General features: G+C 46.3%; 1 protein-coding gene across 6 annotated transcripts in view; it reads left to right on the top strand.

The window, feature by feature from the left end:
- EXOC6B (exocyst complex component 6B) overlaps positions 1–26,878 on the top strand; it is a 326,648-nt gene that overhangs the window by 268,908 nt on the left and 30,862 nt on the right. The gene's annotated exons all lie outside the window — the stretch shown is intronic.

The following is a 26,878-nucleotide window of genomic DNA, read 5'->3' as shown; positions in this document are numbered from 1 at the left end:
GACTGGAAGGTCTTGCTGCAGAAGAGTGAAGCACCGAATTTATTCTTAACTCTTCATTGCTGAGCTTGTGCCGCTTGCTTGGTGCGATGGGGGATGTTGGCTGGGGCCAGGTTGGATGAGGTGTTGAGCAGCCTGGGGTAGTGGAGGGTGTCCTTGCCCATGGCAGAGGGATTGGAACTAGATGATCTTTGAGGTCCCTTCCAACCCAAACCATTCTATGATTCTATGTTGGGTCGCTTGGGGATCCTCTTTTTTTGTGCTTTGTGCTGTGGGAGAGCTGTGGTTGAACGGGATTACGTAGCTGTCGCTATTGAACAACACACACTGCGGGAAACGGGTAGAGTTTTATGTCCTCCTATTTCAGGCCTGAAGTCCCTCATTGATCCGTTGGAGAGGAGAGACATCCATCTTTTTCCAAAGGAGGTTTTGACTATTTGCAGAGGGCGAGGGGTAAACTTTTTACTTGCTTAAAGAATTTTCATGCTTTGGAGCCAAGTGAGTCCTAGAAATGCTGCAGTTTGGAGGGGAGATCCCTGAGAAAAGCAGCGCACGGCATGAGTTTGGGAAGGTCTGCCAGAGGAGTCGTGGGGAGATCCTCATGTTTGTTCCCTGATACCCGCTCACATTGGTTGAGAGACCAGCTCTGCCATGGGGAAGAAGTTTGAGAGTTCAGCTGTAGGAATATATGCACAATTTTAAGAGCTGTGGACCAGCTCTTAAAAAAAATAAATACTGTAATACTAGATGTTAGCTGGCCCAACTTTTTGATCCGACTTGCACTCACTGGATAATCTGCCGGGATGGCGACGGTTGGACTCTGTGCGTCACCAAGAGCCTTCATCTTGCCTGAGCAAATCCTCAGTTCATTAAATCAGGTAATTTAGCTCTGTGCCTCGGTTCTTGTAGTTTTTGATTAATCACTCAGATGTGGTGGTTGGCCAGGCAGAGTTTGGGCCGTGTCTTGGTTTGATCAGACAGAGAGGTTGCAGAGCTTTTGTTTCTGGCACGTAGTTGGGAGTTTCGTGTCATTTGGGATGAGACCTCTTGTGAGCAACAGATTTGTTTAATTTCTGTGATTTTTTTTTTTTTTTTCAGTAGCTCCCCATGAACTGTCTGGTTTCTGTCTCCCATGGTGGGTGCTGGGCTGGGTGGGTTCCCAGCATTGGAAATTCAGGTTGCCCTGGGTGCATGCGCGTGTCTTTGAATTTTATTTGAAGCGTGTGTATGTTTTGAGCACGGGCTGGAGCACCCTGCTGTGTTGAATATCATAAAAATGAAAAGGTCTGGCTTTTGTATTACATGGTGTCAGCCAGACAGAGAAGGAGCAGTAGGTGTGTACCACGCCGAGACTCACTTGGCATCTCCTCATCCTCCTGTTCACAGCAGTCCCATCTGCCCAAGTGGAAGAGTAAATACTCCTCCGATCTAATCACGTTAAACGTTCCAGAGTGTAATACCTTAATTTGGTTGCTGACATGAGGGCTGATGGGGAAATGATGTGGTAATCAGGAATGACAGCCATGGTAGATAGGAATCTTTTGTTTTAAAGATTAAGTGAACCTGAGTTGATAGTCTTGGTGGGTGTGCCCCGTAACCAGAAATAGTCCTCACAGGCTGACTCAGAGTGCAAAGCCACTCAGGAAAGTTGAGTGTTCCTGCAAATGGCTTGACTTGTCATCTAAACCTGTTATTGGCCTCTGGAACATCCAGTCCAAGGGCAGAGGTATCTACAGTTGGATTTCGATGATCTTATAGGTCTTTTCCAACCTAGATGGTTCTATGCATTATTAGGTTGTTGTGAATAAACTGTAAAGAAAAAAAGCAATAAAAAAGAATATAATGCATCTTTTCTGCTTTTCTTATGGCACCTTGGAACCCAAGTGTACGAAGTCGGTTATTGCTTTGCTCCTCTTAATGTTTAAAACCTGGAGTGGGGGAGGGAATCCTCCTTGGAACGCACACCCTCGGCAGAATTGCTTTTCAAAAGTGTTTGAAAACAATCGCTGCTGCAGGAGTAGGAGCTAATTTGAACAGCCAGTTCTGTCCTCGAAATGTGCATTCCAGGATGCCAGAGGAAAATAGCAGGCTGGAATTTCCTTCATGTTTGAGGTTAGTTTGAAAGGACGCCGGTGCTTTTATTGAGAGTGGTTTTATATAGCAGCTCACAGTGAAAACAGTTTGTCTTTTATATTTTTAGGTTAAGGGATTTCTTTAAGGTCAACCTGAGTTCACACAATTTTCACTTCTGCCCTGATGGAGGTAGGCATTATTATTTGAAATTATTTGGGTCCAAACTTCCTGTATAACCTCTTTGGCACCTTGTTCTGTGTGGTCATGGAAGCAGGTTGATGAAATGAATGTGCATGTCATGCTCCTCTACTCTGCTGTCATGAGACCCCCCCTGCAGTGCTGCGTTCAGCTCTGGGGCCACCAACACAAGAAGGACATGGAACTGCTGGAGCGGGTCCAGAGGAGGCCACGAAGATGATCCGAGGGTGGAGCACCTCTCCTATGGAGACAGGCTGAGAGAGTTGGGGTTGTTCAGCCTGGAGAAGAGAGGGCTCCAGGGAGACCTTCCAGCAGCTTTCCAGTACCTAAAGGGGCTACAAAAAAGCTGGAGAGGGGCTTTGGACAAGGGTGTGTAGTGACAGGACATGGGGCAATGGCTTTAAACTGAAAGAGGGGAGATTTAGATTAGATATAAGGAAGAAATTCTTCCCTCTGAGGGTGGTGAGGCACTGCCACAGGTTGCCCAGAGGAGCTGTGGCCGCCCCATCCCTGGAAGTGTTCAAGGCCAGGTTGGATGAGGCTTTGAGCAACTTGTTGTAGTGGAAGGTGTCCCTGCCCATGGCAGGAGGGTTGGAACTGGATGCTCTTTGAGGTCCCTTCCAACCCAAACCATTCTATGATTCTGTAATTTCCCAGTTTGTGAAAAAATGCTGCTTTGATTTATCCCCTTGAACGAGCAAAAGTTTTCCGTGAGCATCCTGAATGCTCATTGCGTTGAAGAAGAGCATTGCTCTTGGACTTAATTGCAGACTCTGTAATTTAGGGCATTTAAATATCTCTCTCTCTTTTAGCCGCTTGCAACTTTCTCCGAAGCCTCCAGCACAAGTTTCTCTCCAGTAGTGTATTTTTCCTATAGATTATGCTTTATTATACATGAGGAGAACATTCTGCTCTCGTAAAGAGATAGTACAGCTTGTATGGAGCTGTATGGATAAGTATAAATGAAGTTATGAAGTTTTCCAAGGGGAAAAGGTGATGCAATGGACTGTGGAAACAATTTTTTTTTTTATTCTTTCTCTCATCCGATCACATTTACAATATGAATAGTGGAAAAGGCACAAACCTACTGAAATGTAAACTGCTGCTGTGGAGCTCCCCCATCGCGGCATGCTGGGCTCCATCGGTGGTTTCCAGCACATGAGCACCAACACGTGGAGCCATCTGTCCTGGCTTGGAGGTGTTGAACCGATTCAGTGGTTTATTAGGCAAGGACAGAAGAAAAAAATAGCCTAGAAAATCAGCGTATAGATAGGAGAAGGGGAGGCTGAAGAGCTGGAGGAAGCACAGTCCATGCAATGCTGTGATTTACTGAGTCGTTTGCTGTTGCACCCTGTTGTGGGGTCAGGACAGTTCATTTACCACCTCTGCAAGGGGATTTGGAGTTGTCCCCAGTAGGTTAAGGCACAGTCAACAGCAGCACCAGTGCTTTGACGGGTGGCACCTGTCCTCTCCAAAACCACCCTCAGACATATTCGTGCACCATGCTTGGGAGGTACCATCCTGGTGGACACAGCTTGGGTTAAGTTCAAACAAGAGCTCCAGATAATGGTTTTTGCCTTTTTCAGTGCTGAGTTTGAGTTTTAAATGGTTTGTTCTAACAACATTGTTCACCAGCAGGATGACTTGAAGGAACAAACACCTACTTTGGTGCATTTGCAAGGCAGGTCTGCTCCATGGGAACCTGCATTCAACCCTCCTCCACGTATCATCTAGAGATGTTTGTAGAAAGGGTTTCTGAGCCTGAACTGTTAGCCATCCATAACCACCTGCAGAACAGCAGGACTTCACTGGTTTGCTTCTTCCAGCATCCTTATTCTGGCCTGTCTGCAGGATCTGGCCTTTTATCTTTCCGCCTTTTCATTCTCTGTTGGTAGTTGGGCATTGACTTGGTGATGGTGGGTGCAACAGCTGCACGCGCCGTACGCAGGACATTGTTTTCAGTCAAAGCTCTGTCTTCATCTTCTTGCCTTCTTATTAAACTCTTTTAAATCAAGTCTAACTCTGGATAATGCCAGCTTTCTGTTTCTGTTTGGTGCTTACATTGTCTTAATGGATTTCTTCTCTTCTGCTAAGTTTGAAGACCAACTTCTGTATCTTCTGAGGCTGCGTTGCCACAGTAACTGTAGAGGTAGCAATGTCAGCTAGGAATGTTTTGGTTCAATTTTCTAATTTCTCCTCCTCAGCCTGTCTATTTGAAGGTCTGTGCCTCTGCTCTGATGCTTAACTTAACACTTAGCTGCATTTAAGCACCCAACAATTTGCTCGAGGAGAAATCTCATGCTCTGCAGTTACACCAAGATCTGAGATGTGCTTGTTTGACTCGAATTATTGACTGACACAGTATTGATTGGCTTTAGTTCTAAATGGGCATCACACAGATGTGGTACTTACCCATTTACCAGCTGTGTTTTGTTTTGAACATGAGAGTTCAACAAGGGAATACCTTCCTGTGCATTTAGAAACTGTGAAGCAGGTTCAACCATTGTAAAATGTGTGGGAATAGTGTCAATTATTGCTTTCTCTGAAGCAGCCTGGTCTGTAAGCAACTTGCAGACATTATCCTCAAGCAAAATACAGACAAGGAAGGGGAAGGAGATTCTTGCATGGCTTTTGTTTCTTGACACCTCACGTTCAGGTGAAGAGCAAGAGAAACTTTTTGATTTCTCCTGCCCCATGGAGTGTGGGGTGATGGGATGTTCAAGTTCCAGATCTGAACGGAGCAGTGCAGTGAATTAATGTAGAAATCGAGTCTTGAATTCAAGCTTTGAGGTTGCTGGTGTCCCATTAAAGGCCAATTTGAAGGATGTGTGCAAAGTTGTTTGCACAACTATTCTACAAGGCAAAACTGTTTGGGTACGGTGCCAAGGTCGGAAAGCTCATTTTTCACATTTTTATATTGGATCTATTGAGTTTACATGATTCGGTGTGTTTTCCCCCTAAATAAGCACTTTACTACTCTTTTGCTCAGAATCTAAGACCTCCTTCAGTGGTGGAAGGTACATGAGACCTCCCAGCTATTGCAGCCCCAAGCCAGAGCAGCACGTTCTCTTTTAGCTGTTTCTTGTGGAACAGATGGAAATGCAGGTTTCTTCAGAAATTTATTCAGAAATGCATTTTTTAAGGCTTTCACACCTTCGGTGTCCTGGGGAAGCCTGGATGTGGTGATAGCAAGCAAGATTGATGGTAGACTTTGAGTCTTTCCTTAAAGATGGAGAGCTTGAATAGACAACCAAGTTGGATAGTTTTAAATGAAGCCAATGGCAGATTTGCTGAAGTCTTACGCAGGATCTGGCCCTTATGGAGTAACTACATTCTTGGTGACTTCTCAGCTACGTTTAGCTATGCTTCATGGGAAAATTGTACCAGTTGGGAGCACTGGTATGTTCTCCTCATCCTTGGCAGGCTCTGATACCTTTCTGCATAAAGGCATATACCTCTGTATGTATATATTTGCTCTTGGTTTGTCTTTTTTGATGACTTACTTCCCCATACACATGTCCTTTCCTTACTCTGTCCTTCTCATACCCATCTCATTGCCTCCTATTTGTAATCCTTGGTGTTTTCTGAAAAACAGAAAAGAAACAGATTCAGACATTCAACGAGCTGTCTTAAGGTAGGATGTCTAAAATAACTCTTATTTCTTTGGGGAAAAAGTATGCCAGAACATGACCATGTAGTGCAGAAGAGGACTGGCTAGAAAGGACCCTTGAGTGTCACTGCCCTAGCCTCTCCTGTCCAGAGCAGGGCTCATACCAAAGGTAGATCAAGTTGATTAGGACCTTGTCCAGAAGCTCTCCAACCTCTTTGGACCCCTTTCCCACCTCTTTTCATACTAGGAAATGTTAGATTTTTCCCTTGTGTGCCATTGTGATTTCTCTTGTTGCAACCTGTGCTGTTGTTTTTCATCCTTTTGATGATCACTTCAAAAAGGTTCTGGTTATTTTTTCTCTGTAGCTGCCTTTTAGGTTGGTAGGTACTGAAATTATTAACCTAATAACCCTCAGCATTTAGTTTGGGACCAGTACAGTCCTAAAAATAAAAAATACTTTTTTTTTTTTAAAATGAAACTAGTGCAAAGTTGAAAGAATTAGAGAATTCTTTCTGGGAAGAAACCACCTACTCAGATATCACAGAAGAAGACCCTTTGCTTTTTGGGTCATTTTGAGGGTTTGCATTGGCTTGGATTTAAAAAGATTTGGGAAAACATTGCAACCTTGCTGCCTGGCCAACGTTTTTCTTCTTGGGCTAAGCATTGTCATGTTTCAGGATGAACCTCCACCTGATTTACAGGTCCAAAACCCCAAAAAGTAAATTTTCAATGTTTCTGATAACTAAAGCAGAGACTGCCCATCTCCCGGCATCCCATCGCTCCTCTTCCTCAGAGATTCCCAACAATCTGAACTCAGCCCCAGCAGCCCCGCTGGGATGGAAACTGAATCATGATGCAGGAAAGTCCCGCTGTGGGAGTCACAGGAGTCATTCGCACGAGCAAAGCGCTGGCCCAAAGGCCTTGCCAAAGCCACTAATAGGATCCAGGTTTCTGGGATCGGGGATGGAGTTGGTGGGAACCGGTGCAGAGCAGTGTACCAGGACTGCAGCTCTGCACCCTGTGCTTGCTGTCCCACGGTCTTGGCCAGAGTCCTCGTGCCTCATTCTCCTCTCCTCCATGAAAAGCTTTGCTATATGTGGAGATTGAGAAAAAGCCAAGTAGTAATGGGGAAAAAATGAGGTTTTTTTCATTTTCTCACAGGGAAACTGTCTTCTTGCAAACTCCTGTAGGACCCGAAGCGCCTCTTTTAAAACATACTTTAAAATTTAAGATGGAAGAGGGTCGTTTTAGCCGTTTATGGTTGACAACTTACAGTCATTCTTACCCCAGAGCGTGACAGGTGGTCTGCAAAGAGTAGCAAAGACACAATTATTGCTCCTGTCAACCTACTCTAAATGGAAAACATGAAGACAGTGGTTGGAGGCTGGAGCTGACAATGAGCCGAGTGACCAACCCTGAAGCTCAGCACAGATCTTGTTAGTGCCATGGCTTTTATTTGGGTTTTTATTCATATATTTTCCACTATCTCTTCTGAGAAGTGTTTTGTGCGAGTTATTGAAAGCGTTTGTGGGTAGTGCTGTAACCATGAGCCGGCTGCGTCCAGTGTTACAGAAACTTGTCAAAACACTTGAGTCCAACTGACTCCGTCTTCCCCTTCTCAAAATTCATGGGAGCTCTGTACATGGATGTTACACACTGAAGTAGCTCTAATAACCTACAAATGAGATTTAGTTTTTAAAGTAGATTATGCTAAGAGGGTTTTTGGTTTGCTTATTTATTTTTTTTGTTAAATGATAGGGTTGCAATTGGATCTTTTGATGAAATCAGCTTTTTTTAGGGGGTAGGGAAGCATTTGGATACAGCAGCCTGGCTCTTGCACACGAGCTTAAATCTGTCTTCCATCAATGAGGCTGGAAATTTCTTTCAAAATTTCAAATTCTTTGGGCTACATCCAAAGCAGTGTGGGCAGCAGGTCAAGGGAGGGGATTCCGCCCCTCTGCTCTGCTGTCATGAGACCCCCCCCCTGCAGTGCTGCATTCAGCTCTAGGGCCCCCAACATCAGAAGGACATGGAGCTGTTGGATTGGATCCAGAGGAGAGTCACAAAGATGATCCAAGGGCTGGAAGACCTCTGCTATGAAGAGAGACTGAGGGAGTTGGGGCTGTTCAGCCTGGAGAAGCGAGGGCTCCGGGGAGACCTTCCAGTACCTAAAAGGGGCTACAAGAAAGCTGGAGAAGGGCTTTGGACAAGGGTGTGTAGTGACAGGACATGGGGCAATGTCTTTAAACTGAAAGAGGAGACGTTTTGATTAGATCTAAGGGAGAAATTTTTTATAATAAGGGTGGTGAGGCACTGGCACAGGTTGCCCAGAGAAGTTGTGTCTGCCTCATCCCTCGAAGTGTTCAAGGCCAGGTTGGATGGGGCTTCGAGCAGCCTGGTGTAGTGGAAGGTGTCCCTGCCCATGGCAGGGGAGTTGCAACTGGGTGATCTTTGAGGTCCCTTCCAACTCAAACCATTCTATGATTCTATGAAATCACCACATGTGATGGCTTTTAGTTTCTCCAGAATGTCTGTCTGTGCTGTAGGAGCAGCTGCTGCCCATAGCAAGGCTCCCATTGGGCACAGAGCCCTGAGCCAATCCACAGAGTGCTGCTCTGCCCAGGAATCTCTGGATCTGCTGCAGCCTCTTATCCCTGGGAACCAAGTCCTTGAAGCAGGATGAGCTACATGGGGAGCTGGAGATGCCGAGCACCCACCAGCCAGCAGCATTAGGGAAAAAGGCGGGTCAGGGAGGTCGGCGAGGCTCCCAGCATCCTTCCCTCCACTGCTCCCTGTGCACGGCTCATTTCAAAACATGACGTGGAGTTTCCGCGCTTGCTGACTACCACCCTTTTGGCTTTAAAATAAAACGAGCCAACTCACAGTAGCGTGGTGTTTTCAAAAGTAAAGGGCAACGTAACCAGGCTGCCTTACAGCTAAAGGAACAACCTTGGCAATTACGTGTTGAAAACACATGAGAAATGCTGAATGGGTCCGTGTATTTGTGTTGAAGATAACGTATCCCAACCTGCATCCTCTTGCTTTACTCTGATTTTACTCTCCTGTGGCTCCAGCAATGAGGAGCTCTCCTGTGCTTGCAAAATTTCTGTAACGCACATGTTCATCCTCCCGTGGACTAGAGCCTTTAACAACATGGTTTGGTCACTTTTACAGTTGTTATAGTGACATAATAAAATTTGTCAAGAGCATATTAAATTACGTTTTCCCCATCGCCTTTCGCCTTGTGAAGGTGCGAACAGCATCTCCGCGAAGAGATGACATCAAGGGCAGTTTCCTTCTGGTAGAAATGGTCCTGAAGCTTAAATTTGTTTTGACAGTGTCTTAAAGAAGTCTGGTGGCATGTTAAAACCCAGCTTGTTTACTCTGATCTTGCAAGCTTTTGCCTTAAAAGTAAATGGAAAAAAAAAAAATTGGCTTGTGTTGTTCTTATGCTTTTGGTGGCCTCGATGCCCTGGTTTTCCCCTGGCTTCAATGCCCGGGGAGCTACAACCTGAATCATGACTGTGTTTTCAAAGGCATGGATGCTGGTGTGAGCTGCAGGAGCTGCTTCGTGCGTGTCTTTCCCCTGTAATTATTGAAAAAGAGACTTAATGAGGTGCAGCAGAAGTAGAGAATATGAATTTACTGCCTTGCATGGCAGTGGAGAAAGCTTCTGGTCTTCCCTGGCACATAAGAGTCTCAGTCTCGGTGGTGCTCTGCCAACACCTCTTAGCTCAATGGTATCTCTAAGGGGGTTAAATGCGCACATCTTCTTTCAGCCGTCCAGTTGCACGATCAAACTACGTTCCCAGGGGATCAAAGCTCTGTATCATCAATTTTGTTTCAGCAAAGGCGGTTTTACTTGACACCTAATCAAATGATATTTACTTGCTGCCGCTCCGACTCCGAACTGTCATCTCGTAGTTGTGTGATTTTTCACGAGCGCGGTGCCAGTAGAGTTGAGGAGACTGTGGTTTGGTTATAGCTTTAGGCTAACCTAAGCCAGATGTTATGGCCTTTATTTGAAGTCATTAGTTCTTCACCAGTCTGTCCGCGCACATTCCTTTCATTGCTGGAGCGCTTTGCTTTTCTGAGAATATCGCCTTCTGCAGTGAATCCTGGTCATCGTTAATAAATTACTTCTGGGCATTTCAGGAAAAATTCAGTAAAGATGTAATTTACAGAAAACAAACAACGTGCTGGCTTTGTTCACGCAGTGGATAAAGAGCCAGGAGACCCACAGCCACCTCAGAACATGCAACAGATCCAAAGAGCCAAAGAAATGTTGAAGGAACCTTCTTCAACCTTGTTTCCAAGAGTTTGTTCCAGGGGTGGTTGGAAGAAAGAAAGAGGGGAATCTCCATGGATAGTTTTGAGAGTTGGGAGGCTCTAGGTTTGGCTTTGCCAGTTGGTCTTGATGATACAGGACAACTTGTGTCTTTGACTTTTCCACGGCTGTCGAATGGATGTATTCTACCTAACGTGGGACTTGAGGCGTTATTCAAGTTCATAAGTTGATTCCTAGTTTGTAGAAAAAAGGCAATAGAGAACTCCACAGCTACGTACAATGATAGTGAAGTAGCATCATGAGGCCAGTTGTTGCCAACCAGTAGCTTTTAATTTCATGATAAATATAAAAACGTTAAGAAATGGGGGTTTTCTCTTGAGAGCAAAGAACTGCGAGTTCCAAACCTGCAATAATTGCTTAAGAAAATCACTTAAGAAATTCATTCTTTTCTTTCGTAAGAGCTACGCTTCTGACCTTGAAAATCCAAAACATGAAGTGTGTTCAGTGGTTCTTACTATCCCTATTATTATTATTATTATTATTATTATTATTATTATTATTATTTATTATTATCTTATATTGAAGTTTGAGCTCTGAAAAGAATAGCTGTTGCCTGAGACGTTGCCCTCTTGGCCTCTGAATTTTGTTGGAAGTGTAATGAGTTAAAAATTGCTGTGTTTTTGTATGCCATCAGCTTGTCTCAGGGCTGCAGTTCTCAGAAGTTAGTTTTAATTGTTGAATAATCTCCGTGACACTTGTGATGAGTGACAATACAATTACGGCGGTGGGACTGCTCCGCAAAGGAATTTGGCTGCAGAAGTTACCTGCGTTTCCCACAGCTGAAACCTTACCTCATTTAACTAGTATTTAGTTGTCTTGTTAAGGTTAAGCCAAGAAGAACAAGTTGAGTAACAGTTCTGGTTTGAGTGGAACGGGTGGATGAAGAGGAGCCTGGAATTTGTGGCAGGTTGGTTGTTTCCTCTGCACCGTCCAGCCGAGCACCAGGATGTCACAGAATCATAGAATGGTTTGGGTTGGAAGGGACCTCAAAGATCATCCAATTCCAACCCCCCTGCCATGGGCAGGGACACCCTCCACTACACCAGGTGGCTCAAAGCATCATCCAGCCTGGCCTTGAATGTCCCTGTTTTGAATTAGTTTTCCAGAATAAGTGGCACCCTGCAACACCAGCCGTGTGGTCCGTAACCCTCACTTGTGTCACGTGTGTCCATGGTAAAACGGTTGCGTCAGTTCCTTCTTTTAAAATGGCTAAGATATGTTCTTGTGTGCAAAAGAAATGTGTTCTTTCTGGGCTGGGTTTGTTACACTGGGTCAAGACTGCAGCTGCTTGGTTGGTCATAGGCTGAGTTGGTGGTGGATGTGCTCCATCAAACAAGTTCAGAGTCAGGATTTACTCCCATAAAGTAAAATCTTAAGGACCACTAAGCTGAGTTTAAGCACTGAAAAGACGTACGAGCCTTATCCTCTGGCGAGATGAGGGTTACTCCCCGTAATAAACTTTGTCTGGTAGGGTGCTGAATTTGCAAAGTTATTAGGAGTATTTCTATCTCAGCTTTGATTCAGAAGCGTCTCAGACCATTAAAAGCACAAATTAAACTTCCAACCAGCCCTGCCTAAAGAGGGAGGGGAAGCATTGCGCTGGTTTTACAGTCTAGGAGTTCACGTGGAGATGCTGTTGTAGGGCAGCAGAGCTCCTCGATCTCAATCCCCACCGCCCTGCTCTTGCTCCTGGCCAGCACGTTGCCATTTGTGACTATGGTTTTGCAAGCCTAAGTGGCTTTTGCACGCTAGATGTGGCGCAGATTAAGGCTTCTCTTCACCTGAAACAATGGCTAAAGCCACTCCTGAGTCTCAGGCTCAGTTTGAAGCGTGGACGTGCGCCTGCAGCATTCGCCAGGCTCAGATGTTGGACATGGATTTGGGTCCTGGAGTTGAGGTGTGAGGCCGGGCTTTGTTGGCAGGCTGGAGCTGTAACCTGATTAATCTGAACAGGTAAAACGCAACGTGATCCGTCAGCAGCACAACTGGCAGCGCAGCCCGGCAAGTAGTGAATTTTTCATCAGGGGGCCCTTAGAGAGGAGGTGTACGTTACCGAGGGTGATAGAAAGAAGAGAAACGTAGCCAGGCTTTTATCCGGAGGGATATTGCCTAACCGGCAAGGAATCCTTTCATCAATAAATTATGAGAAGAATGGGAGAGTTTCGAAAGATCTGCCTGTTAACGTGCTCTCATCCGACAAATTTAAAGAACATTAGATTTTGGCCTGGGCTGCCTTGCAGGGATCGAGCGGCGATAACATGCGGCAGCGCAGACCGAGGAAGGTGAGACCCTGTTGCATGCGTTGGAGCCGGGACGGGCACCGAGCATCCATCAGCAGAGAGGAGAGGAGGCCAATGTGCTGTGACCGCTAAGCTCCGGTATTGAATAACGGGAGGAGAAACCGAGCAGGCGCCCTTTTGTTTCTCCACCTGGCTGCCGTCCACGCCACGGATCCTCCCTTGGAAGGGTGGCCGCGGCAGAGCAGACATCTGGTCGGCTTTCTGACAGCTTCTGCTTGGCGCCAGTGGGGATCCCCGTCCCTTCTCTTACGCAATGAGCCCCGGTCCCACTGCTCCGAGGAACAGGCGCGGTTTTACCCATCCAGAGTGACCCAAACATGTTTCGAGCAGGGATTGAAATGCTCGTTTCAGCACGATTTTAAATGCTCATGTCTTTAATTTGTCCTAACCTCGGTTTGACTCGGGGCTCAGTGAGTAACAAAAGATACTTTTAGCGCCATTACGGGAAGATGTCAAAGCGCTCGGCGGGTACTGGAGGATCCGTTGAGCAAGAGCCTCTGCTCTCTGGAGAGACCATCTCCTTGCCCAGTGGTACCCGGGGAGGGGAGGTGGTGATTGCAGTGGAACAAAGTGGCTCCTTGATTGCACCTACACGTCCCCATCCTTCATTCCTCGCTCTAGAGATGGAGCTGTGCTCCCTTGCTTATGTAAGCTGGCACGCGAGCAAGAGCTAAGTTATAACAGAAAGCAAAAAAATTCGGAGCCGTGATCAAACTCCCGCAGTGTTTACGGGGTGGAAACTTACCCAGAAATGCAGTTTTCCAAATGCCTCTTACTGTCAAAAGTGATTTTTTGTTGTTGCTGGCTTTTTACTAATTCGGAGTGAGCAGCTCTGCACCAGCGAGATGCCTGCTGATCCTGACAATTGGGCAAATTATTTTAATGTCAATGAAAGGGGCTGTTTCTGCAGGGCGATGAGTGGGGAGCAGACCAGAAATGGAATTTACAGTGTTATTTGCTACCATCCTGCCTTAATTTCCTTGTATTTACTATGTGCAAAGATTTCTGTATGTCTAACCTCAAGCACATCGTGTTCTCTAGCAGGCAGCTTGGAGCAACGGCACAGGGAGCCTTGGCTCCCGAAGTTTCGAGTGTCTTGTGTTGCCTCCACACTGGATGCTAAATGAGAGTTTAACCCCCTTCGACCCCACTAACTACCTCTTTGTGAACTTCCAGAGCCTGTTCTTCTGTAGCTGTGCATCATGTGGCCAGCAAAGTCTCTCCAGGGAGAGTTATTGCATAGTAGCTGCTGGAGAAAATGTCTCAACAAAGCAAATTTCCCTTGACCCACCTATCTGAAAGTCTCAAATAACGAGTTTTCATATGACCGAGTTGGCTTCCCTCAGGAGGGAGGAACGTTTCAGATCTTCTCCTGCAGAATCTGCTCTCGCTTTGGCACGTTGGCAAAGAATGGATGGCTTGGAGACTTGTGAATAGATTATATTTTTCCAAAGATATTCGCTCTTGTTGCACAGCAAGTTGCTGAATTACAACCTGGAGGAATTAGTTGATTGTCAACTCAGAGTAGCTCAGGATCATCGTGGAGCACAAGAGACAGAAGGAATTTCAGTTCTTTAGTGTTTTGACTGGCAGGTTTTGCCTTATTTTGATCCTTGTCATTGTAACCCCAGTGACTGATGCTACAAGACTTAGTGATTAATTATCCCAGTGTCCTTTCTTGCTTGAGAAGGTAAATGCTTCTACCATACGTTTGCAGCTTTTAGTAATCTTTCAGTTAAATAAGACTGGGATCCTCCAGCAAGAGTTTGTCTTCCAGAGACATCCTAAATCTCCTAACAGCCCCAAATCAGAAAGTTCAGGTGGTAAACCCCTTCTTCTATATAAATAAATCCACTCTTTGCCCTTTCGCCTTTGTCCTATGTTTCAAGTGAGAATATGCAATTCCCTTCTGTAGACTGGCATGTGAGAATAGGTCCATATGGACTGTCCATTCCACAGGGCATTTTGATATCTGGTGTCTGAATGATGGGATGTATGATTTTGGAGTGTTTTGGCCATCCAGTTCCTTAGGAATGCAGGCAAACAGGGCTCTTTCCATGGCTTTGGACTGAACCAGTGACTTACTCTGCTGCCTTTGCCTTGAGAATGTCATTTAAACCTTCTTGGTCTACCCACCTTGTAGGATGGTGAGAAACCTTAATGATGCATAACAAAGTCCTCCTAAAAGCTCGAGTAGATCAAATGAGTTTTATCCTGATCACGTGAAGGGTGTAAAGCCATAACTGTTTTCCTCCGTGTTGGAAGGGATCATCTCCTCCAGAGAAGCAGCTGATTTTTTGTCATTGTAGGTCTTGTGGGGCTGAATGGATACGGGAGAAGTTAGTGAGGGTCCTTGGGTGTTCAGAGTAACGTGTTGGCAAAACTCGAACCCGCACGGTTTAGCAGCCGCACAAGGATGTGAAGTCAAAGGCAACACCAACGACACTTCTTTGGTGCTGTCCTTGTGGAGCGAGAGCTTAACGGGATCTGAAAACCCATGGACACACTGGGGCGTAGGAAAGGAGGAAGCCAGAGATCCCTTTTCGAAACAAATCCTGCCTTGAAGGTACTTCCAACTGTTAGGAGCAGAGGCAAGTTTGTCTTTGGAGCTTTGCTGCCAAAATTCCTGCAAGGACTTACCTGATGAACAAAGAAACGGCTGGTCTCACACCTACCTGGAAGAGAGAAGCCAAAAATAGGCGCTAGCGTGTTTTGGCTAAGGTGAAGTACGAATCCCCACCTCTGGGGAATGGCTGCGTCTTGAGGTCTGCCGACAACTTGATTTACGTGTTTGCATTTGGGAATATCAAACATCCGCTCAGAAATGCCTTTGTGGTGGTATTTCTGGAGCATCCAAGGGTCCCGCTGGGGTGATTTCTGCACAGTGGGCTCCTCCTTGCAGTATCGGAAGCCTCCTTTCAGCGTTGGGCAGTGAAAGCGTCACTAAAATTGCTTAAATCAGACTGAAAGAGAAGATGATGTCACGAGGTAGCATATGATCTGCAAATAGAGTAGTAGGCTCTGAAAGATGCACTTCTTCCTGGTCTCACTGGTACCACGGTGTCCGTATGGAATGATGTGTCCTGAAAATGGGCAAAGTTAAGGGAGAATTAGCATCGTTTGTGGCAGCGCAATTATTTCCTTGGTTTGCTGGTGGGGATAAGAGCAAGGGGAATGTGAGAACATAGAGTAATTTGGTTAGAAAATAACTCTCCAAGATGAGGGATGACCTCCAAAAACACACCCTCACCTGCCCCAAAAGCCCTGAGCCCACCAGCAGCTCTGCCAACAAGCAAACCAAAAGCTTACGAGAATTCCTGAGATGACTCAAGTCAACGTGACTCTGGCAGGTTACGGGCACAGGACAAGCCGGGGGCTGGAAGCAACGGCGAGACAGGGACTTCCGACCTCAGCAGTGAAGATGTGCATCCATGCTGAGGTGGTAAGAGCCAGGTTGCTGAACTGGGAAAGAAAAGACCATGGCGCTTGTGTGTCTAACATCACCTTTACAGGAGCAAATCGTTTATTGACGTGGGCAATGTGGGCAGGGATGCCCTTGGAGCAGGCAGTATCACCCGGGGGTTTTCACGCTGCCTGTGTTCCCACCAAGGGTTTGGTGTATTTTTTCACACCTCTAAACAAACTGCATGTTCCAGTGTAAGAAAAAAACAACCCCAGCCTTACATATGCCCTTGTGCTCAGATTGAGACTGATAAAAATCCAGGTGTTACTCGCCAGATTGTATCGAGAGTTTCTGTATCGTAAAGGGCCTCACGTGGGCTCCAGACACCATCGCCTCAACTGTGGACGCAGATTCAGCCTTAGTGCTGTTTAATTTTGACGAACTCCATCTTCTTGTTTTGAGATGTCAGCTCTAGGGTGCATACCTCGGCTGTCAGCTCGCCTGTCGGGACTTTGCCTTTTCGGAGTCTGCCCACAAAAACCTCTCAATAAATAAGAAAATTAGAAAAGATGGAGAGAAAGAAGTAGCAAGAGGTGCATAACGAAATGGGTCGTGTTTGCCTGCGTCCGCTTTGAATTGCTTTAGGACCCGATCGGATCAGGTTCCTTCATACCTCAAGCCAAGCTAGAGGCTTTGACAGCTTAAAAACACTCAATGAGCTTTATCGGCCAGAGATTTTCTGATGAAGTTTGGGCTCCACAGTGGTCTGATGCCAGCAACCCGAATAATTAGTGTTTCTATTGCTGCCAGCTCTGAGGTTTTCTTATTTAGTATGGTAATTGGTGACAGGACCCTTCTGTCTTTGCTGTAATAAAGTGGGAAAAGTAATCCTGGCTGTAAAACTGGTGAGCTTAACTCCATAACAGCAGGTAGACCCTCAAAAGTGTCTACAAGCTGGTCTCCACCAAGGTCTCGGTGAGAAGAAGGACACTTGACATGGTTCTTCTGGTCTTGCTCATGCATCTTCTGGTTGACCATGTGCCCTGGTCTGATGTGAATTACTGTGCTCGGTGCATAAGTAATTGTATGGAGCCATGATCAGCTGGAGCTCAGATTAATTAAACTGGGATTGCTTTGTTATTATCTACTTCCATCTGAGGAGAGACACATGAGCCAGCCATGTGCCCCACGCCGCAGCAGAAAATACAACTTCTCTCTAGGAAATGGGGAAAAAAATAAGAAATGCTCTCTGAGAAAAGCTAGAGATGTGTTGTTATCAACTGAGGGATGGGCAAAGCTTTGGCATAGCAGAGACCTGGCCTAGAGCTTGCCACTGAACAGTGCATCAGACCTTCGAACGAGCTAATATTAGCTATTAAGGAAAAAAACCAACCTATTTGTCAACAATACAATAGATTTTATGATATATTTCACCATTTGAAGGTGAGGCACTACCGAGCTTCCAGAGGAGAGGTGACATGGATGATGGGCACAGAGTGCTCCAGGGTTTTTAGGCTGAGCCATAGGTTTGGCTTTTCCTTGCTGCTTTTCTCTAGCTGCGTTTTGTGGGCCTGCAAGTCAGTGAGCAAAGAGCGAGATCAACCAACACAAGAAGGACATGGAGCTGTTGGAGTGAGTCCAGAGGAGGGCCATGAAGATGATCCGAAGGCTGGAGCACCTCAGCTATGGAGACAGGCTGAGAGAGTTGGGGCTGTTCAGCCTGGAGAAGAGAAGGCTCCGGGGAGACCTTCTAGCAGCCTTCCAGTACCTAAAGGGGCTACAAGAAAGCTGGAGAGGGACTTTTGACAAGGGCGTGTAGTGACAGGACAGGGGGCAATGGCTTTAAACTGAGAGAGGGGAGATTTCAATTAGATCTAAGGAAGAAATTCTTCTCTCTGAGGGTGGTGAGGCACTGGAACAGGTTGCCCAGAGAAGTTGTACATGCCCCATCCCTGGAGGTGTTCAAGGCCAGGTTAGATGAAGCTTTGGGCAACCTGGTGTAGTGGAGGATTTCTCTGCCCACGGCAGGGGGGTTGGAACTAGGTGATCTTTGAGGTCCCTTCCAACCCAAACCATTCTATGATTCTGTGATTCTGTGATCAGCAGAATGATAATTAACAAAAACGTGTGTTTTCTTTAATAAAGCTACAAACACATCCAAATGCCCCTTCATCTGTTCAGGGAATGGATTATTTTTTTTCCTACTACTGTAGTTCTCAACTGCATGTATTTAAAAAAAAAAAAAAAATCAGAAAATTAATTCCGACCAGTGCCTCCTCATGCTGAGAGCGTTTCCATTGATATCAGATGGGAAAGTCAGTCCAAACACTGAAAGTGGATATAGTTTGCATTTGAAGGAAGGTTTTGTGTATGAAACTGAGAAACGCTTCCCAGTCTGACACCGGTGATTGATTGCAGTTCTGCTAAAGATTAGCCAGACGTTTTAAGCACCGCAATTATTCATGTTTTCATAGTTAGATGCTATATTTAAACTGTGTCTCACAACGTACGTACACTGGGTTATGCTGCTACATAGGCCTGAGCCGGGAAGGGAAATGCAATTTTTTTTTTTTATTAGTATTTCATTTTTCCAGATATATTTTGTGCTGTATGTGCTCTAACGTCGCGAGCCCTGTGCACACATGATGTCAATTATAGCTGTGCCACCCTTGGCACCGGCACCTTCGCAAGTACGGGAGATGAGAGATGTCCAGTGAGGAGAACAGGGGGACCTCGGGGGTGGTCCAGGCATAGAATCATAGAATGGTTTGGGTTGGAAGGGACCTCAAAGATCATCTAGTTCCAACCCCCCTGCCATGGGCAGGGAAACCCTCCACTACACCAGGTTGCCCAAAGCCTCATCCAACCCGGCCTTGAACACTTCCAAGGATGGGGCAGCCACAACTTCTCTGGGCAACCTGTTCCAGTGGCATGGTGGGGTGCAGCTTCTGTCCGGGGACCCCTTCCCTCGCTGCAAGGCAAAGTGCTCCCAGAAATAACCACAACCCCTGGGACCTCATGGGGGTGGTCGGACCCATTGGCTCAGTGTTTGCAAACCCATCAATGGGTGGGAAGAGGCCATAGAAGAAAAATGGTGGGATTTTCTCCTTTTCTGCTGTCGATGGTAGTGGAAACTCAAGCCAGGAGCTGGTTATGGGATTTCTGGTGATTTCTGTAGATGGATGAAGGGATGATAGTGTGATTTCCATAGCCACCAATTCAAAATCTCTGTGCAGTTGTGTTCTTGAATGGTGCATCTCGAGCCGCACTTTACACAGAAATCTTCAGCCACATCCCCATCTCGGTTTCCACCTGAAAGCGAGCAAGGATGCCTCACAAGCCTCAAAATTACCTCACTTCAAATTTTTTTTTTATTTTTTTGGGGATGAACAGCACCGTCTCAGTACCCAGCAATGCTCCTGGTGAGCTTTCACTTGCTCTCAGCGCTGAATTTCCCACTGGTGTGAGCGAGCAAACTCATCAGTCCCAGAGTTTGATTTGCCTGAAGGCTTGTCCCAGAGATTTGGTAGGTCAAAGTGGTGGGTTAGAGTCTCTGGATGACTTCTGAGGGGTCCAGAAAAGGTAACTCAAACAGACATCCTCCTGCCGGTAAGCTTCAATTAATTATTCAGGAGTTGACGTCTGTCTCTGCTGAATTTGGAGAGCACAGCGGATCAGAAAGAGGTTGAGACCTCCTGGCTTAGGGAGAGAGGATGTGAAACACCGGGAAACCTGATGGGAAGCGCGACCTTCTGACGTGTTTCGTTTTAGGAAGGATGGATGAGAGCATGCTCACTGCTGCGAGGTACCGGGTTGGAGATTCGTCGGAGCATTTATCATCCACCGCTCGTTTAGATTTGTAGCTTATGGTGAAGCTTCGAGTCAGCATTAAAACTCCTACCATTTCCGCTAGAGAATAGTATTTACCGGTTTTCCATTACTTTCTAGTGCCTTGAAAACTCAGAAGACAGATGAAACCTGCCAAGTAGGTGATGACGGTGGTGGTAATGTGTATGGCTAACGCAAGACACGGCAGTGGCTGAATCTGGCCCGCTGTGAAAGGGTTAATTTGATGTGCTCCTGCTCTGCCACAGCAGTGAAATTCCTTGATGGAGTTGATGGTGTAATTGAGTACAGGTGATTTTATATATATATTTTTTTTTAATATGGATATGTATTGTTTTTATTCCATTTTGGATGATTTATAACTTTGGAGCGTTTCAGCTGTTTAGGCTATATAAAAATTTGGCTTCACGGGCGCTCACCTCCCATATGTTACACTATTAATAACCCTCAGCGTTACTAAATGTAATTCCTTTTTTCCCCAAAAACACAATGTTCTCTAGGCGACAAGCACACAAAACAACTTTCAGGTGTCCCAGAGCCTTGTACTCCCACCGCAGGTTTGGGAAGGGATGACGTGAAGACCAAAAAGCCGATGGAGGAGAAGGTGAAGCATGAGACCAGCTCAGACCAATTAGTGTCAATGAGCTGCGAAGGTCATTAAGTCGCTGTGCCGGGCAGGTGTCCTTTGTGGGAATCGCTCCTGGTCTGTGTTAATACCCTTGGCTGTAGGGATTGTCTTGTGATGTTATATCTCTCTTCCCTGAGGAAAAAGAAAAGAAAAATAAGGGGGGGGGGGGGGAAGAGGGGGAAAAAGGAAAAAGGAGAGAAAAGAACAAAAGGAAAAAGGAAAAAAAGGAAAGAAAATGGGGAAAAAAGAACAAAAGGAAAAAATTAAAAAGGAAAAAAGGTAAAAGGGAAAAAGAGAAAAGGAGGAAAAAAAAATAAAAAAGAAAACAGAAAAAAGAATAAAAGGAAAAAGGTAAAAAAGAAAAAAGGTAAAAAAGGAAAGGGAAAAAGGAAAAAGAAAAAAGGAGAAAAGAAAAAATGCAGCGTAATGTGGCAGTCGAAAAAATGAAAAAAGGAGGAAAAGGAAGAAAAAAGGAAGAAAAGAAAAAAGGAAGAAAAAGAAGAAAAAAGGGAAGAAAAACTGCAGCGTAAGGTGGCAGGGTGCTCTGATAGCTCCAGGCTGAAGCCCATGGCAGGCCGGGCGTTCTCACGCTGCCGTTGTCCCTGTTCATTCCAGCTGGTCTGAAGCAGCCCCTTGCAAGGGGGATGTGGATATTGCCGAGCCGGCACGCCAGGCTGGCACGGGCGATGGCAGCGCAGGGCCGCGGGGCCCTTCTCTTGGCTGTTTACTGCCCTGCTTGCAAAGGAGCTTTGAGCCCTAATGCCATTGTGCAGCCACAGATTCATAATTTCCTGTTTAATGGCGGTTTGTGACTTACGATTCCAGGGAACAGGACAACACCGGCCAAGCTGTTTGCCGAGGATAGCGTTTGGCTTTACCACGCTTCCTAAAATCAGTATTACCTCATCTTACTGGCGTCACTAGAGCCCAAAACCTCCCCTGGAAGGTGTGAACATGGACAGCAGGACTGCAAATTTAACTCCAGCCTTGTTGTGACTCCAACCGGCCAGGATTTCCTTGGGAAGGGGCTCATCCCTTCGCAGCTCCTGCAAATCCTGTCCTCGACGCTCATTTAATACCAAGCAGGAACCAGGCAGGAGATGCTCGACATCTTTTTGCCAGTGGTACCCAAGGTGGTGCATCAAACCCAATCCCTATATTCTTTCACTTAAATCCCTATATTAGTTCACATAAATATCTATATTCTTTTGCATAAATCTCCATGTTTTGCATAAAGATTGATATTCTTTTGCATAAATATCTGTATTCTTTGGAAAAAATCCCTGCCCATGGCAGAGGGGTTGGAACTAGATGATCTTTAAGGTCCCTTCCAACCCTAACCATTCTATGATTCTTTCAGGTAAATCCCTATATTCTTTCATATAAATCTCTGTATTCTTTTGCATAAATATCTATATTTTTTTTCGTAAATCCCTATGTTCTATTCAAAGCCGAGCTTGGACTTGCAGCCGAAGGCGTATCTCATCCCATGCTGCCTGCAGCGTAACTCTGTGGACGAGCGAGCTGCCGGAAGGAAACTTCCGATCCACGTGTTGCTTTGGCTCTGCAAAGGGGACGGGTGTCATGTATGACACTGAGAGCCACTGTTGTCAGGATTCCAAAATACAATGTATTTTTGGCTCAGAAAGTTGGGCTTGTTCTTATAATTAAAGCCCCACATAAATATCCAACAGATGAGGTGCTCCAGGCTCACTGAGTTATGGCCGCAGCTCGTGGAAATCAGTGATGCTGGTATTTTCTGTGCTAGGATTTGTATTTCTTGGTTTCTTAAAGCTACTGTGCATTCGTGTTTAAGGTTAGGGTTTAGTTCTGGGCAACCTGCTAAGAAACTTCCAGGGATGGGGCAGCCACAACTTCTCTGGGCAACCTGGTCCAGTGCCTCATCACCCTCATTGTAAAAAATTTCTTCCTTAGATCTAATCGAAATCTCCCCTCTTTTAGTTTAAAGCCATTGCTGTGTGTCCTGTCACTCCACGCCCTTGACAAAAGCCCCTCTCCAGCTTTCCTGTAGGCCCCTTTAAGTACTGGAAGACTCCTAGAAGGTCTCCCTGGAGCCTTCTCTTCTCCAGGCTGAACAACCCCAGTTCTCTCAGCCTGTCTTCATAGCAGAGGTGCTCCAGCCTTCGGATCATCTTTGTGGCCCTTCTCTGGACCCGCTCCAGCAGCTTCATGTCTTTCTTGTGTTGGGGACCCCAGAGCTGAACACAGTATTCCAGATGGGGTCTCATGAGAGCAGAGGGGCAGAATCACCTCCCTCGACCTGCTGCCCATGGTGCTTTGGATGCAGCCCAGGACACGGTTGACTTTCTGGGCTGCCAGCGCACATTGCTGGCTCGTGTTGAGCTTCTCATCCACCAGCACTCCCAAGTCCTTTTCCTACGTGCTGCTCTCAATCCATTCTCCACTCAGCCTGTACTTGTGCTTGAGATTGCCCCGACCTACGTGCAGGACCTTGCACTTGGCCTTACTGAACTTCATGAGGTTCCCATAGGCCCACCTCTCCAGCCTGTCCAGGTTCCTCTGGATGGCATCCCTTCCCTCCAGCGTGTCCACAACACCACACAGCTTGGTGTCATCTGCAGGCTTGCTGAGGGTGCACTCGATCCTGCTGTCCGTGTTGCCAACAAAGATGTTAAATAGCACTGGTCCCAGTACTGACCCCTGAGAAACACCACTCGTCACTGGCCTCCACTTGGACATCAAGCTGTCGACCGTAACTCTTTGAGTGCGACCATCCAGCCAATTCTTTATCCACTGAGTGGTCCATACATCAAATCCATTTTAGAGACAAGGATGTCATGTGGGGCAGTATCAAATGCTTTGGACAAGTCCAGGAAGACCATGTCAGTTGCTCTTCCCCTATCCATCAATGCTGCAACCTCATCATAGGAGGTCTCCAAATTAGTCAGGCAGGATTTGCCCTTAGTGAAGCCATGTTGGCTGTCACCAATCACCTCCTTGTTTTCTATGTGCCTTAGCATAGTCGCCAGGAGGATCTGCTCCATGATCTTGCCGGGCACAGAGGTGAGACCAACTGGCCTGCAGTTCTGTGGGCCTTCTTTTTTCCCCTTTTTAAAGATGGGGGCTATATTCCCCCTTTTCCAGTCAGTGGGAACTTCACTCAACTGCCACGACTTCTCAAATATGATGTCGTGTTGTCTCAGCATTTACTAGTGGTGTCTCACCTGGCAGCTCCAGATGTTGCTTCCGAGAAGGTGCAAGAAACCTGCCAGAGGAGAAACATCTCCATCACCCTCAGCTCTGGGAGGGTGGTTTGTGCCCAGAAGTAGATAGTTTGATAATCCTTTAAAAAACATTTATTTTGTCTCTCCGTCATACATCATGCCCAGCTGTGGTTTGTTCAGCCTCACACAAGCACATCACGTCCATAGAGCTAATGAGAATGGGAAGATAAATTTGTGTAAAATAAAGTTGTAAAAGTTTCGTTGTGAAAAGTTGCCGCTTTTTATATATTGTCAAATATTCTGTAAAACTGAAGTAGGGTTTAAGTGATTTCAGCCAAGCCCTGTAAACTTTAGTTGAGGGCTTTAATGATAAACTGCTGAGGAGCCTGGGATTGCGTTGTCCTTAAAAATCTGAAGATGAAAACGTGGTTTTGTGCTGTGTTTCAAATCCTTCTCTGTGCCACAGGAGAGCACTGAGGTTTGGGGTGAAGTTTTCCTGGGACCTGATTTTTAAATATGAATTTTCCCTGTTGTCTGGGGCACTGTGGGTGTGCTTGTTGCTGAAGCAGGTGAGTGGTGAGATCTCCGTGGTCACGCTGGGCTCAGGTCCGTGGTGGTCTCCCATAAGTGTCCATACTTCCTGCCAGCAAGACCTCATGAAACCACCCCTTACCGCTGACTAGATACACAATGGTGGGAACACTTGGTGCAAACTAAGGATGTGTCTTCACCATGCTTCTGCATCCACCCCATGAGCCTCGGGTCCACCTTGTAGGGCTTCCTCAGCAGGAGATAGGACCCAACGTCTCCACGTCTCTCTACGCTTTGCAACACACGGTGCCAGTATTTAGTGGTTTTTCTGTTAGGTTTGCATGGATATGTGTAAAGGAGCATCCGCGCCCTCGGCGTTACTGGACATCTCTGCTGGCCTCGCTCTGTTCGGGATTGCTGGTAGGACAAAACATTCAAGTTTTCCTTCAATAGTCACCTTTGCACTGCAGCAGGTAGCTGCTGGAGACCTGGTTTTGTAGAGAAAGAGGATGTTTCAGTTCTGGTTTCAGGTTTATTTAAGAAGAGGTTGGTGTCTTTTGGAGGCCGCTTGCCAGCCTTTATGGTTTCGGTGCTTTGAGCCTGTTTCGAGATGGATGAACGTCCCTCCCGAGGTGCTTGCAAGTGGCAGGTGACGGGATACTGCTGCACCACATCGCTTTTTGGTCTTTCCTCTTGCATTTAAGGTGCTGGGTGAATGACTGTCTAATCCACCTAAGCAGGTCTAGAAGGGATGCAGAGAGAAAGTCCTCACTGCACCCAAGCCATTTGCAACAATCTCTTGTCACCCTGTTCTTTAAAAATCCCCTGATAACGAGGAGTCCCGAGTTCCCTGGTTCTGTCTGTCCTCTCTGCTTCCGAAGCTTTTCTGCTGTAGAACATCAATGTTAATTGAGTCAGAGAATCTTAGAATGGTTTGGGTTGGAAGGGACCTTCAAGATCATCTAGTTCCAACCCCCCTGCCATGGGCAGGGACACCCTCCACTACACCAGGTTGCTCAAAGCCCCATCCAACCTGGCCTTGAACACTTCCAGGGATGGGGCAGCCACAGCTTCTCTGGGCAACCTGGTCCAGTGCCTCACAGCTCTCAGAGGGAAGAATTTCTTCCTTAGATCTAATCTAAATCTCCCCTCTTTCAGTTTAAAGCCATTGCCCCTTGTCAAAAGGCTGTAATTAGTTTTAATTGTATTTAATTTAATTTGTAATTGACTTTCATTAAGTGTATCATTTGTAGTCCTCCTTGGAGCAGATATATTTATCCTCTTCATCTGCATAGCTGAGTTTTTGCTGTATCTACTTGTCCCGGGTGCTGTCCGCTGACCGCTGGCCAGTCTATCCCCATCGCTTTCACATCACGTCCTCCAAAACTGAGTGTGTGACATCAGCCAAGGAGGATGCACCAGCAACTCCCGTGGGTATCACAGGTCTTTTGCTCAGCGCTGACAACCCGCTTTTAATTTGTGGCTCGTTATAATCATTAGAGAGACTCTTCCCGTGCTGCTGGAACCATGTGAGGTTTTCCATGGGTGGGAAGTGCCCAGTGATGGGATGCAGAGCTCTGCTCCTAGTGTGTCCCTTCTTGGCAGGTCCTTCGGATGCCACCGAAGATGTATTTCCCTGCGCTGGAGGTGCGTTCCAGGCTGTGCAGGCGCCTTGCTGGGGACCTGTGCACCCTCCCGCTTTGCTATTCATTGTTCGCAACAACCACACAGGCCCGAGCGCCTCCTTCCCTTTTCCAAGTTCAAAACGATGTGGCTTTGGTTCTCCTGCTGCTTTTGGCCCATGTCGGTTCCGGTTTGTTTGACATTTCTCTCTTCCTTCATCCCTCCATCTTCATCTTCCTGCTTCTTCCCCTGCGGCAACACTCTGCTCCAACCTCTCGGAGCTCCCAGAGAGTGAAATAAATTGGGTAGAAACAAATTCCCTGCATATGAGATCCCCTTGGAAACCCGCCTGCCCGGTTTATAATTAATGCTGCTATTGTTCTCCTTTTTTTTGTATATTTAGATGGCCTTTTTGTTTAAAGTTGATTACTTGCTGCTCCTTTGAGCATCTCTCAGGGGAGGGAAATGGATGATATTTCAACAGTGGATCAGCCACAATATGTACTAAATAAACAGACTTGCTAAAAACACCATAAAGGCCCCTTTGTCCTGTGGGATAGCAAAAGGGGAGGAGAAAAAAAAAATAAATCTCCCAGAATGATGCTGGCGAGTGTAACTTATCTATGAGATCTCCTATTGCTGCGATTGTACCGGAAAGTGTCCTAAATTAAACACTTCCACCCTTCAGCAGTCACCTAAAATGTCACCCCGGCTTTAAAGACTTAGCAGATGGTATCGGCTTAAAATTCCCGGCAGCAGCCACGGCTGTGCTGGGCATGGGCTCCATGCTGGGCCGTGGTAACGCGCTGTGCGAGAGCTCATGTCAAGCACTGGGATAATAGGTTGCACATGGCTATCGATTAAATGAGAGTTTCCCCCCCTAACAAAATTGATCTTGGCTTTGGATTTAGCGGGTCCCAGCCCCGGCTGTGAGTTTGTTCAGTTATCTAATTTTAATGATCAAGTTTCCATTTCTTCTGTAAAAGTAATTTCTATTTCAGAGGCTTTGGGAGGGGGAGAGGAAGGGGGAACATGTAAACACCCGGCGATGCGGGGGAAAGGCTGAGCGACCTTCAGTCATTCTGGATGTGTCCCTGATACGGACTGGCTAGAAA

The sequence above is a fragment of the Tauraco erythrolophus genome, chromosome 5, assembly GCF_009769465.1.
Source record: "Tauraco erythrolophus isolate bTauEry1 chromosome 5, bTauEry1.pri, whole genome shotgun sequence".
In the NCBI taxonomy this organism is placed as follows: Eukaryota; Metazoa; Chordata; class Aves; order Musophagiformes; family Musophagidae; genus Tauraco; species Tauraco erythrolophus.
Note: the sequence above shows the minus strand (reverse complement) of the source record. Positions and strands in the feature narration are given on the sequence as shown.